Source organism: Acomys minous, assembly GCF_964271855.1.
Source record: "Acomys minous genome assembly, chromosome: 15".
In the NCBI taxonomy this organism is placed as follows: Eukaryota; Metazoa; Chordata; class Mammalia; order Rodentia; family Muridae; genus Acomys; species Acomys minous.
The window spans coordinates 78,329,927-78,344,156 of record NC_140497.1 but is presented as its reverse complement, the minus strand read 5'-3'; the positions used below and the strand labels follow the sequence as shown (position 1 = coordinate 78,344,156).

At 44.8% G+C, this 14,230-nt stretch overlaps 1 protein-coding gene across 3 annotated transcripts in view; it reads left to right on the top strand.

The window, feature by feature from the left end:
* RASGEF1B (RasGEF domain family member 1B) overlaps nt 1–14,230 on the top strand; it is a gene marked incomplete at its 3' end in the record, with an annotated part of 516,267 nt that overhangs the window by 469,978 nt on the left and 32,059 nt on the right. Inside the window, exon 1 of one of the 3 annotated variants that reach the window (XM_084759365.1) lies at nt 10,089–10,274. The exons of 1 other annotated variant lie outside the window; for it this stretch is intronic. Of the gene's footprint in view, nt 1–10,088; nt 10,275–14,230 lie in introns of those variants that run through there. One more of the 3 variants, XM_084759364.1, reaches the window with a different exon arrangement.

The window sequence follows — 14,230 nt, the reverse complement described above, 5'->3', positions numbered from 1 at the left end:
TGTGTGCATGTGTGTGCATGTGTGTGTATGTGCATACTTGTGTGCACATACATGTGTGTGCATGTGCAAGTGCATGTGTGTATATGTGTATGTATGTGTACATGTGTGTGTGTGTGTGTGTGTGTGTGTGTGTGTGTGTGTGTGTGTATGTGTGTCCTTGAATGACTGATCCTCCTGTGGTCCAGTTTGTGAGCACTGGGGATGAAATCAAGAGCTTTCTACTAGCTAGCCGAGCACTCTGCTAGCAGGTGTACATCTCCACACCAAGATTTTTACTCAGTCTAGTTCTAATAGAGGATACAAAAATAGACGTGTAATTTTAGAGAGACTTATCCTCTAGAGAGCCTAACGTGCTTTTCATACTTAAAAATGAGGCAGGATGGCCCCATCCTGACAGAACTTCCTGCGAACCCTTCTCGTGCTTCAGGTCTGGAAGGCAAGCTGACTTCCTGGGCTCCTCTGAGAACAGGCCCATGGTGAGCACATCTCTGTCCCTGGAGTGGGCATCTCTGCAAGAATTGCTTGTGTAAACCTCTGATGTCACCTGCCTTGCCTTCCTGGGTGGCCACCTTCTCTATTCTGTCCCCAGTAGTTTTTGCTAATGTCTTCTCCAGGGTCTGGCCTACAGAAAGGTTTGGTTTTGTTTCATTTAGCAATGCCTGGAATTTAGGAGATCAACCACTCCTTTTTACCCAGATCTGAAGATTTGTCTTACTGCCAGGGAGGAGGCCCAGTAGGTAAAGGCACCTGCTCCAAGCCTGACAACCGCAGTTGATCCTCAGAGCTCATGGAAGGAAAGAACTCCCACCAAAGTGTCCTGTGACCTGCACATGAGCACCGTGGCACACGCGACCCCCCCCCACCCCCACCCACCACCCCATAACATTTTTTTAAAAATGGTTTTGTTTTTTAAGTATGAAATTCAGTACTAAAGCCTGGCTGGTCCCAGGCCATTCAGGACAGTTGGTTACCTGACTGACATGCGAATGCAGCGAATATAAAGGGTTGATGTCACATTATGCTGTCTGTCACAGAAATTGAGTCTAGACTCTGTTTTAAGCAGACCTGAAGCAGGGGTGATGCCATGCCTTTTGTACACTAGAGCCTGACTCACCTGCTGTGCTGTAGATCTGAGCTGTTACAATACCATCCCAGAAAAAAAACCAAAAAAACAAAAAAACAAAAAAAACGCCCAACCTCTGTCAGGCATTCTACAAGGCTAGTTAACTGACTAGAGGCCAGTGATGTGGAGAGTAGGAATGTTGCAGGTCAGTAGCCAACTTACCTTGAGTTATCTTAGTCCCTTCGTGACTACTTACTGCCCACCTCTGTATGTGACCGACGTCCTTGCAGCTATTACGTAAATGACTCTGGACAGACTCCTTAGCCTCCAGCAACCAAAAGCTAAGCGCGTCATCAGATAGCATTAAGGCCTACAGTAGTTTCTCTGCTCTAATGTCTTTTAAGGGTGTTTATGAATTACTTTGTTCGGAGACTATAAAAGCGTCACTGAACTGTTACCACATTGGAAGACTGTATTTGAATCATGTGTTCCTGGGCCGTCATCGCTTATATTTGGCTCCAAGATATACTGTCAAACCCTCTGAGGGAAGAGCTGTGGTTTTGTTTCTGTTTTTTGTTATTTGGCCCTGTCAGGGCTGTAAGAAAAAGGGACACCAGATTCCCAGGAACAGATTAGGAGTATCAAGACATTAGTGTAACTAGACAGAAAATGGACTTGGAGACAAGCTGTGCCCGTACTCTCTGACGCCAGTGGGACTGGAGCAAGGCCGCCCGTCCTGGGCCTTCTCACGCCACTTGGGTGTTGCAGATCTCTTATGTTTAGTCTAACAACAGTGGAGAACAAGGTTTTGAGAGAGGATCGCACAGCTTGGTTGGCAAAGTGCTTCCCTGGCAGGTTGAGACCCTTGGGCTACATAAACTGGGCACGGTGGCACACACCTGAGAGCCTAGCACTGGGGAGGTGGAGGCAGGAGGATTAGACATTTATCATCAAGCTTTATATTGAATTCAAAGCCAGCCTGAGCTATATGAGACAAAACAAGCAAGCAAGCAGGCAGGCAAACAAACAAACAAACACACAAACAAAAACCATTCTTCACACAGAGCAGCATTTTCAAGCTGCAGTCTTTAACCTCATGTAGAACCCTTTAGAGTCTGAAACAATAGCTTCCCTGAGCCGGTTGGTTGTGTTTTGTTCTAACCTGACCAGAGTCCTTCTGAAATACAGTCAAAAGCTCCGCAGGTGGGTAAGGTAAGCAACCCTTCCTTGCTCTCACTGGTCCTCCTCCTGGTTTGCACTGCTTTTCCTCAGAGCTCTGGAGAAAAAAGTTCTGCAAGCCTCTGTGCAAATGCCTGCTGCTATGTTCTTTCTCCCCCAAAGCATTGCTGCTCAGTGGACCAGACATTTCTCCTTCCTAAGATGCAGATGACCCGGCCAAAATTTGAAGTGAAACATTGTTTCGTTGTTTTGTGGTTCGTGTGTGTTTGTGTGATTGGGGGTTGGGGGAGGCAAGGTACACAACCTCAGGTGTATTTCCTTGCCTTCTGCCTCATTTGAGACAGGGTCTCTTTTGCCCCAGTACACTAAGCTGACTGGCCTGAGAGCTACTGGTGCCTCCTCTGTCCCTACCTCCCATCTCTCCACTGGAGCAGTGGGATTACAGGCGTGAGTTACCCTGTCATGCATTACTGGGTTTCTGGGGATCCCAAACACAGGTCTTTGTGCTTGTGAGGCAAGTGCTTTACCCACTGAGCCACCTTCATAGCCTGGTTCCCGAGTGGGGGACAGAAAGATAGAGAGATGGGGGTAGGGGAGTCAAAGAGACACACATAGAGGGAGAACACTTTTCCTGTAATGGCTTTGCTCCTTGTTGGTTGCACTATGATCCACTTCACAGGGTTGGTTTGGGCAGTGTTTTGTCTCATTGAAAGAACAGAATTCATGTTCATTTTTGTTTTCTTGTGTACTATGAATCAAAAGGTTACAATTATCTTTAAAGTGAGAGGGGCTAGGCTAACCGAACACTATCTATTTAGAGATGTTTTCAAGACACTGGGTCCTAGTTCAACTATTTTGGAGGAAAACGGCACTTGTTAATAGTTCAGATATCAGAAGATATCTGAGCTTATGACCTGTAACAGCTGCTGTTTGACTTTTTAACCTGGGTATTTAGGAAAAGAATTTGTTGTGAGTTTTTTTTTTTTTAAAAAAACAAAAACAACAAACAGAATATAACGCAAATGTTTTCTTCATCTGTGGGACATTCTCAAGACTGGGATATTTTGTTTTGCCCTTTACCATGGCCATGAATTTCTTGCTGTGAGAGGTGCTGAATTCCTACCTACCTTGGGCAGCCTCAGATTTCTCCTTTAACACTTTGATGACCTCTTAAATCATTGAGCGGCGGTTGGCTTAGAACATTTGTCTTCTCGTTTCTCGGCACTCTTTTCCAGCTCTCGTTCTGTGCCGGTGATGTCCTTCCAGTTCATATCCTAACCCCAGCGCCTTTTCCTTCTCTCTTGGAACAGATCTCCAGCAAATGCACCGTTCCACTCTCAGCGAGCTGGATCCTCAGCCAACCTCCATTTTCTTCCCACTCCTGACCACTCTTTAGAGACAGCTAATTAAAGACAATTGTGTGGGTAATTGTAGATTCTAAAATTATCACCAGTTAATTCCAGGCCTTGGAAACATTAATCATATGCTAATGGTGTTACTGTGAGAAGTTTGACTTTAAAGCAGGATTCAGTCAAGAATCCAAGCTCATTCATGCGCTAACTGTGTGTCACAGTGCCCATCGTAGAGGAGGACCCACGCAACCACGTAAAAATGTAAGAGATGGCTATTTTGATAAACTACACAAGAGCCATCATTTTCTTTAATAAACTTATGTAGCATCTGTTATCATTTCACACTGTGGAACCCAATACAATTACCTGAACTACTGATAGGTACTTATACTTTATAACTGTGACCAACCCATAAATAGAAATAAAAGATAACTTTATAACTTCATTAGTATATATTATGTTTAAGTAAGTAGAGAAGTTTAAGGTTATATCATATAGTTATATGGAAAAATTCCAATTTTGATGATAAATTCTCTAATTTTTAAGGACTTAAAAAATTTTTTTAAAAGCATCCACACAAATTACCATTGTAAATACATTCATGATAATGAATTCTACAGATTAAAAGCCCCACTGGCCTCCATGCCTAGTTTCAGCTGGTCCCAGAGACAGAAATTCTCTTAGTCATCAGGAGAAATACAGGTGAATTCTAGGATCTGTTCGTGGAAGTTGTGAGTGAGTGTGTGTGTGGTTGTGTGTGTGTGTGCATATGTGTGTGTGAAATACACTTAACACTGTGCTCTTCCATAGCTAACAGTATGTAGAGATATCATGCTGGAAATGCTGGCTCAACTACTGAAATAATGTCTATCCACATGTCAGATTGAATATTTGGGTATTTTCACAGACTCAACTTCACAGAATCACCCAGAAGTCATTGCTTCAGAGAAGTTGTCCAATTGATTTAAAAGATGATGCAATCTTGCGATTGGACATGCGCCTCTTTGAAGGAACCACTCCTTAGGTATATGCTTTCACCATAGCAACAGCAGATGCTCACTGAAGAAGCCTTTAGTCCGCCGGAATTTCGTGAGATCTGACTAATAGACTAACCAGAAAAATGGCTGCTTTACTAGTAAGGGTGTTAAAGAGTTTATTCTTTTATTGACTTAAACGGCAAGTAAGACTATAAATTACCAGTATTAGACACGTTTAGCGAATTTCAATGTGTCAGCAAGATCTAGAAAGTTCTACTTTGTCATTTCATCAAGTGCCTTTAGTTTAGACTATCTGCCCTCAGCATTTGACAACAAACTTTACTTCTAGAATGTCAAGGTAGCCCCCCCCCCAGATGTCCCTGCAGGGACAATAATTAGCAAGTCAAATCAGGTAGTATTTGAAGTCCTGAGTTATTTCCTGGTCTTGGACAAGTGTAACTTTGTCATTATCTTATTAGCCTTGGAGAGATCATTTATTCTCTCTGGGACTCCATTCCTTCTTCTCAGAAGTGCTTTGGTTGGTGGCACGAGGATAGGAAAGATGAGAAGAAATAGTAATTAATATTCCTTCCAGCTCTAAAACTGTCTTATTCTATTATTCATTCCCCCCCCCTTCCTCCGTTTTACTCAATGTTCTAGGACATAGAGTGATAATTAGCTAGAACTGAAGAGACCTTCTAGAAAAATAAGGCAGCTTACTAAAAAAAAAAAAAAAAGCTGTACGTATCTCAAATATAAAACCCTCTGGTCATCCTTAGCCATGTGGGGAGTTTGATGCAGCCTAGGACACATCAGGCCTTGTCTCAAAATAATACAACATAGAACTATCTTATTCTTAATCCACTGGAAAACCAACTCATTCGGGAAGAAAACAGACAAATCCTGCCAACACAGAAGTTACAAATAGAGAAATATGCCTGCTGTCCACCATAACAACTTACACAATGAAGAACGTCCAGCTAAATTCCTGCACAGTTACACTCTCCAGTTCAAAATGGTGACACACTTTAATCAATCAAATGACCCACGTTTGTTGGGTGTTTTCTTCGTCAGTGCAGAAAAATATGCTATTGTGTGTTGCATGATCAACCAAAACGCATGTTCCATGACCTTGTGATCATGTCACGTTACGTGAGTTATCAAGTGTCAGCTTTTACTATAAGGAGAGACATTGCCTTGTGTCACACATAACTACTGTCTGAGAATAAGTACCAATTAACAAGTGGAATGATAATGCTCATTAAAGGAAAGACAGTAGCATCGCCTTTCGACAGTTGTTGTCCATTGTAATTTTTAGAATCTGTACCTATCCTTAAAAGGAACTGAAAAACTATCGTATGCATGGTGGAATTCCCCCATGCAGTTGTTCCACTCTTTGGGAACATTGGGGTCTGTGAGATAAAGAGCGGCAGGAATAACAGCAAGAGCAGGATATGTGAAAGTAACTCCCTGAAATTATCCTTGTATCCAAGCCCTCCACATAGGAGTGGAGTCTCACTTAGCAGGTTGGATATAATCTGTTCACTGATCCCAGGAAATGAAATTAGACCGTCTCTCACAGGCTCAGTGTCCTCCCTAAGGCAATCTAGCACTTGGGAGAGAATTTTGCAAAGTGACAAATGTTGGTGATTGTTGCGATGTTCATTCCAAGGCTAACCTGGTCATTTGTCCCATCACAGACAAAAGCAGCAGGGCTCATTTTCAGAGTTCATCGAAGAGCTGATGACCCTGGGCCAGGGAGTTAGGATCATAAGTGAATATCATTTTAGATCCAGCCTTCCTTGACCTTCTTACCAGGCTCCAGGGATGTTGAATATTCGGAACCCACCCCAGCCCCGACCTTTGCATTTCTATGGAATTTGAGCATGGCCATGTGCTAAGCCAGGTTGGTCATGGGCAGGCTTCCCTTAGGTCAAAGCAGGAAGAGGGCACGAAACCAGAGCACGCCAAGCAACCTCCCTTCCTCTTCTGCTGTAGGGCTTCAGAGAACAAGGAAAGGGAAATCATGGAAAGCAACACTGAAGAACAAGGAAGGAAATAGGGATTTTCTGTAAGGTCTGGAGGCAAGCTAGTCTCATTGTCCTAAGCCTTTGGCACGGTAACCTCATCTTTCCATTGCAGCTGAATAGGAATGAGAGTTCAAAGGCAGAGGGCCCCAGGAGTGAGCCTTGTGCTCTCCGCTCCCCTGGCCAAACAACTGCAGTGCTTCCTCCTTTGTGGTTGTGTAGTGGGGAGGGGGTGGGTGTTACATTTTCTTCCTCTCTTTAAAATGCCTTTGTTGTAAAATAGAACTTTCCTTTTTCTAACAGGGAGTGGTTACTAAATGTTACATGCTTTAAGTATTAGAGGCTTTCTTCTTCTTCTTCTTCTTCTTCTTCTTCTTCTTCTTCTTCTTCTTCTTCTTCTTCTTCTTCCTTTTTACCTGTTGGAAGAAAACTTATTGCGTTTGTATGTCACCGAGATACTGTTTTTGGATATACTGCAGGTTAGCAGGCTACAACGTGATATTCAGAACTATTGGATGTAGTTTATCGATGCTTTGTCTGCTCAGTCTTCATGTTGCAGGAAATTCTCAGTCTTCTGTCAATAAATAAGAGAGGCCATGCAAACTGTTCTTGCCAAGAGTGGGTTTGCCTTCCTTGGTTCTGAAAGTCGGGCGGATAGGGAATCGGCAGTTTCCAGGCTAACTGCTGACTAGTAATGTGACCCGTGCCTTTGTTTCTTTTCATTTACAAACGGGACCTCAGGTTTCATACCTTCAGCTGCCTGCATCTGTATTCCAGAGTGGTGGAGAGAAAAGATCAGTGAGGAAATGTAAAAAACATTCTGAGGAGTCACGTGGACATCTCATAAAGCTCTTAGAGCTCCGTAACAACACACAGCGTCAGAAGGTGCTGCACAAACCACCAGGGGAGAACAGTTATTCCCAATACTAATTATATAAGACAAATTATGTCACCAACATATACTAACATGCTTACAGCCACCTGTAATTCCACCTCCCGGGCATCCAGTACTGTCTTCTGGCCTCGTGTATACATACTCACACATAGACACATATGCCCACATTCAAAAATAAAGTAAATAAAAAAAAAAGAAAGAAAGAAAACTAAAAACGTGTACGTCTGGGTGAGCAGGATGGTTCAGCAGGTAAAAGCTCTTGCTAGGTAAACCTGATACTTGTGGTCCATCCGTGGAACCCAGAATAGAAAAACAGAACTGACTTCCAAAAGCTTTCACACACATTTTGTACACACACACACACACACACATCAGTAATGAAACAAAGTGAATTATTTTAAAAACACAGGCTGAAAGCACAATGAGAAAGAGTGCACAGTGCCGCTTAAGTAAACATAGTCATGTGATACCTAAAGCAATAGCATCACTGCTCACAAAAGGTGGGCTGGAAAATCTATTGAGTAGGGCATGATGTAAGTGGGGACTTTTCTTGGGGAATGAAGGCAGCTGAAAAGGAAAGAAGTCGGACTTGGACTGTTCATGATGATCCTTGCACTTCTTTTGTGTGCCTGAGGCACAAGAGGCTTAGGAAAAGCCACCCTTCCTCACACACACGTATCATCTTTCTAGAGTGGAACTGTAGCCCGGGTCACTATTCTTTAGTGCTGGAATAAGAATGAGGGCAGGTCTGCAGGGCTTTCCTAGCCTCAACTTGAGCTTACTAATATTTACGTCTTTTACTATACTAAGTGTGTGTGTGTGTGTGTGTGTGTGTGTGTGTGTGTGTGTGTGTGTAAATTGAAGGATTCAGTTCTCTCCTTTCACCACGTGAGCCCTCAGGCTAGAAAGTCAGGTGGTCAAGTTTGGTAGCAAACTGCCAAGTCATATTTCCGGCCCTCCAACATTTTTTATGTGGATATAAGTTGAGCCAATGGAGCCAAAAGAACAGGAAGAAATTCCAAGGTGTACAAAATGCAAGACATAACTGGAACTGAAATTACCTACTGTGTGCTAACCATGTGCTAGATACCCACCCATCCTTCCTTCCTTCCCTCCCTCTCTCCCTTCCTTCTTTCTTTTCCTCCCACCCTCCTCTCCTTCTCTCCCTCCGACCCTCCCTCCCTCCCTTCCATTTGTTTATTAAGCCAGCATATACTTATCACCTTATGTGTTGGTCACTGTCCTTTCAGAGGAAACTGGCAAGGTAAACAGCGAGATCTGTTTCCATGCAGCTCACATTTTATCAAGTGAGGGGAGAGATTCAGCAATAAGTAAAATATTCAGTGTAACAAACGGTGGAAAGACTTTACACAGGAAAGACTTTACACAGTAAGAGGAAGAGGAGGCGGGCCATCAAGAGGAGGTGGTCGCAACCGTAAGTGAGATCAAGAAAGGTGAAGGCTCAGGCACAGTTGCAAGGCCTACAGTGCTGTTCTCCTTCTGAACTGACTCTCCTCCATGGTACAGAGACACCAGAGTTTAGCCAAAGGCTCAGATTTTTTTTTTTAGAATAAATTGCTGGGCCTAGGGAGGCCAGTCTGTGGAAGGTGTGATAGACTAGAGAGGCAGGGAATCAGCCAAGAGCACTCAATGAACGTTAGGTTCCAAGTGGCTCCTTCCATGACAGGAAGGAAAGGCAGGGACCTTCTAGAAGGACAGTGTTCCTCCATCTTAACAATGCAGATTGCAGCCCCACAGGATGGTCTAACAGTGTTCATGTATGCACTGGAGCTCACAAAACTTTTTTTTTTTTCACTTAGGGTCCTAGCTGTAAAGTCTCCAGATCTTTCTTATACATTTCCCGCCACTTCTTCCCTTTCCTGTCATTCCTACACGAGTTTTGAGTTCTTACCCCCCCCCCTTTTTTTTTCTAAAATAGTTATCAGGTATCCAAGTGTGTGGTTACAATAATATAACCTTCACTGAGGACTAGCCTTACATGTCAGAGTAGGTTCCTTTCCTGCGTGAAAGTTCCATCTAACAACACCTGTAATTTTACATCTCGATTGAGTGGCTGTTTACTTTAGTTAGCGTTTGCCCTCCACTAGCCAGTAAGCTACCAGTGTGCCCCCAGCGTTTTTGCACAATTCCTAGCACTCAGCAAGTGCTTGGTGGTTCCTTTCAGATCTCCTCCGAAAAGTTACAGGGACAAGTAACCTTCCGCTCATAATTATGATAATAGATACTGTACAACGAGTCGAGCCGGTATTTACAGGTAGAGCACCCAGGCAAATGAATACACACTCGGGGACACATGACTGCACAAACAGCCCCGGGCAGCGGCACGAAGGAGGAAACGTACGAAGGAGTGGGCCCAGCCCTGGCTGCCAAGACCCGCTGCGCCAGCAAGCCAGCCTCCGCGGCGTGGGCGAGCACGGCCACAGCAGCGTCAGGGGAGTCCCAACCTGCGGGGACCCAGGCGGGTTTCAGGAGCGCCCACTGCAGGACGGCGTGGGCGGAGACCGACGTCACGATTGGCTAGCGCGGGGAGGGGCGTGGCCGGCAAGGAGGCGTGGCCAGCAGGGACAGGAGGCGGGCACTCAGGAGCAAGGGGGTGTGCGCGGCGGTGGCGGCGGCAGGAGTTCCAGTATAAACAAGGACCCCGACTGGATCGGCGGGTTTTTCTTTTCTTCCTGCCTTCGGCCCTTCCCGGTCCTGCGCTCGCCTTTGGGGGTGCCGCCGTGCAGCAGCCAGGAGGCGGAGGCGCAGGGCGGCGTGCGGGTAGGTGCTCCGGGGACCTCACGGAGGGATGGCGGGAGCTCGGGGACTACGCGGGCTCTACTCCCGGGCGGGGACTGAGCCTGCTTGCTGCCCAGTGCGCTCCGGCGCGGCCCGAGGTCTCGGGCTAGCGAATGCCGGGGTCCTTGGAGTTCCCGCGCCCGCTGCTTTCCTGCCCTGGGCTGCCATACTCCCAACAGGTGCGGGGCTCAGCTCCGGGAATTTGTGGATGCCCCCTACCCCCCACCCCCAGTGCCCAGCCAGGCCTTCTATTTGGAGATCTTGTTAGATTTTGAGGGTTTGTCTGAGTTGGAGTCTCATTCATGCGTTTTGCTTTCCCTCTAAGCTTTCTGTACACACCTAGGTTGTTTCCATATACTTTTTGGCTAGTTTCCTGGAGGTGCTTGTGAGTGTTCGGGTTGTTGTTTATTTTTTGTTGCAGTTTCCTTATAATCTAAGGTCTGACTCTTAGCATCAGACAGGGAAACAGAAGTCTTGTGTTCCCCCGGCTCTTAAGCAAACTTGAACGAGTAGCCTGGCTTTTGGTGTGTTTGTTTTGTTTTGTTTTTAGGCCAGGTGAGTTAGTTGCCTTCACACGCCAGTCTGGGTGATAGTAACGTGGCTTGGGGTGCCTGGAAACCTCCTGGGCTGAGCCGCTTGAGGGAGGTTCCTAGTTATAGGGGAGCCCTGGACACAACATCAGGACTGGAAAAGAAAAAAGGGCAAACGGAGAAACTGTGTGTGTGTGTGTGTGTGTGTGTGTGTGTGTGTGTGATGTGACTACTGCTTGCCACCTTACCCCATCCAAATTGGTGCAGTTCAGGCAAAGCACCATGGCTAAGCCCACACTGACTGTGCAGGGAGGTAGGGGTGGAGCTGTGTGGTAAACAGCCCAAGGAGAGCGTTTAGGCTGCAGTTCTCTCTGGTGGATGTAAATGTGACACTCTGCAGATGAACTCGAGGCGTATGGTGTATATGGATAAATAACGCACGCATACTTGTGTATGTATGTTTGGGCGAACGCGTCTCCAGGGAGTCCTTCGTCAGCAGCGCCATGTGACAATGGTCAGGAACTGCTGGTGTGCGTAGATCTATATTTAGACCTGATGGTGTCTCACTGGGAGGACGGGGCTCGAGCTGGGAGGATAAAGGGGCGGGGGGGGGGGTGGTCATCGAGCTCTTGACTGATGTCTGGTACAGTCAGACTCAGATGGGTGAATAATTACTCTTTCCTCATGAGCACAGTAGCTGGAGCGTGGCGTGTGATGACTGTGCCTTAATTTGAGCGTAGTTGTGACCCGGTGGTCAGCCTATGAAAAGAGGATTAAACAGCAGATTTTTAAAAAAAAAACGAAGATCAAAAGGCAAGATCGTGTGTAGCTGATGAAAATTTGAGAGGAAATAACTGGTAATATGACATTCAAAGTACGTAGAGAATTGATTTCTTAAAAGAGCAATAAACAGTTTTGGCTGTTTGGGGATGTACAGAAGAAAACGACAGCCAGTTAAACACTATTTACACACTAATGACAGTTTTGTTTGGGGCAGGGAGCAATGCTTGATTCTCCGGGGAACCAGGGCACTTTTCAGGCTTCAGAACCAGCCGCCGAGGCTGCCTTTTCCCTTTCCAGCAGACCTGCTGGCAAGTGCAGTCACATCAGCCTCTGGTGAGCAAGTCGCTTCCTGTGTCAGTCAATCCTTTGTTTTCCTAGAGGTGCCAGCCCTTCTGGCTACTGAGAACCCTGGCCTTGGACTTGGGCGGCATGTTCGATTCTTAGTTATTTCAACCTTTCTCCACGTCATGTGCTGCTTACTCTATACATTGGGTCTGTGCTGCCACACTTCCTACCTGGCATTGTGGAAGGGATGATAATCACGAGACTGTTTTCTGCATTGTCTTGTCCCTAACCTCAGCATCTAATACATTCTTAAGTATATATAGGTAAATATTGTTAAGTGTTCATTGTTTATCATAATATTCCTTATGCTGTTATTAACATCCTGTAATCTAACACTTAACCTCAATGTTCAATAGAGTACAATGGGCCAAACTGAACCAGTTAAATACCACTCATAAAGGAAGGAGAAAGAAAGCAGAGAGGATGATGGGGTCAGGGGGCCTATGCAGGCTAGGTAGGGTCCCTCGTATATAGCACAGAAAACCATGGGACCACCCTGTTCAGTCTCCCAAGGCTACCTAGAGGAATTGAACTTGGAGTGTTTGGATGACCTCCAAGGAGAACACTTGGAAGGAGACAGAGGAAGGAAGATGCTCAGCCTTGCCTGAGAGGAGAGCCGGGAATCCCAAGCAAGGGCTGAAGAGAATCTAAATTCTGATGGCACAAATAATTAGGGAACAAACGAGCAAGTTTTAAAGAGATTTTTGTGATGTCTTTCCATTGGCTGATTGTGCTGTGGAGATGAGGCGTGCTAGTAATTGAATTTAAGTGTTCTCTCTCTCTCTCCGCTCCTTTCATTTTTCCAGAGCTATATAGCTATATATAGCTGTCCATCTTTCTATTGGTTCATCACTTAAACCTACAACGATTAGCTATGTGCAGGCATTGCTTATTCTAAGATAACCACTGTAGCTTAGCAGACCTCTGCCCTGAGAAATGAGTCTGGGCAGATGGGGAGCCCTAACAAGACCCCCCCCACCCCCCCACCCCCCGCCTGCTTTATGTAGCTGTAATATGTGTGAAATGGACAGAGGAAGCTGAAGGAGATGGTTTATGGCACCTTTGTATTTCTGTCGCAGCTGTTTTAGTTTGTTGCAGTGTCCCTTCGTGAGCCAGCATGAAGTTAGCCTGTTACAGGGGCAGGTGTTTTCTGAGCACATGAGAATGAGAAGAGATGAGCAACACATTCTTTCTGTGGTGAACTTAGGCCGAAATTTAGTATTTTCTTGAATTATCTTTTCCTTTTTTTCTTCTTCTTCGTTGTGAGAATATTTTTAAAATGTACTAAATTATCACTAAAGTGGAGCCAGGAAAAAAAAAATTTGGCTTATTAACTCATCATTCTTGTCAATCAAAATGTCAATTTCTCTTTTTACCAATCAGTTTTCATAGGTTTGTGTATTTATTCTTTTCTCTTAAGGTAAATATATACCTGGAAATGATACAGTTGATTGAAATTATGTTAGGAAACCCTGATGTGAAAATTTGATACCAAAAGATTTAGTCATGTAAAAGGGAAAACACGTTATAGATCATTAGCTTTTCCCAATTTCTCTAAAAGACAAAATTTCAAGCAAGAAAACCATAGTTTTTCAAGAACCTCCAGCCAAAAAAAATTAAATTATCTCAGTTACCATGTTACATAATAAAATAGAGAGAAACATAGTCTTGACTTTTTACAAATGTCCTACCAAGCATCAAACCATTTCCCTCTGGAAGTGAATTGCACAGAGAAAAGTAAAGTATTTTAGTAAAAGTTACCCCCTGTGACACTTTATAACTTACCATCAGATCTATCTTTCATAATCTGTAGTGTGTCTGTGCTGTTTAATATGACAGTTTCTAGCCACATGGAAATGCTTAAGCAAAAACATGTTTAAGTTGAACAAAATGACTGGTTTCCCCGTTGTCTTTTTTTTCTTTATTTTTTTCTTTATTTCTTTCTGTTCCTCTCTCGTGCTGGGATGAAGCCTAGGGCTTTGTATATGCTGTGCAAACGCTGTGCCACCAAGCCACTTTCCAGCCCACTAGCCAGGGTGTAGTCACCACAGTCACTGCAGCCAGTGGTGACTGTCAGACATTGAAGAAGAGGTGACTCTTCCAGGATTCCAGCCTTTGCGGCAACACTAGACCAGGTAATGATGATTTTGGATGTCAGTTTTATTATTCTCAGTGAAACAATTGATTCTTATCACGATGGGCATCTGAGACATCAGAGAATAGAGCTGACGGACATTGTCTGCTAGTTTGTGTCTTACTTGTACAGCACAGGCAGTGCCC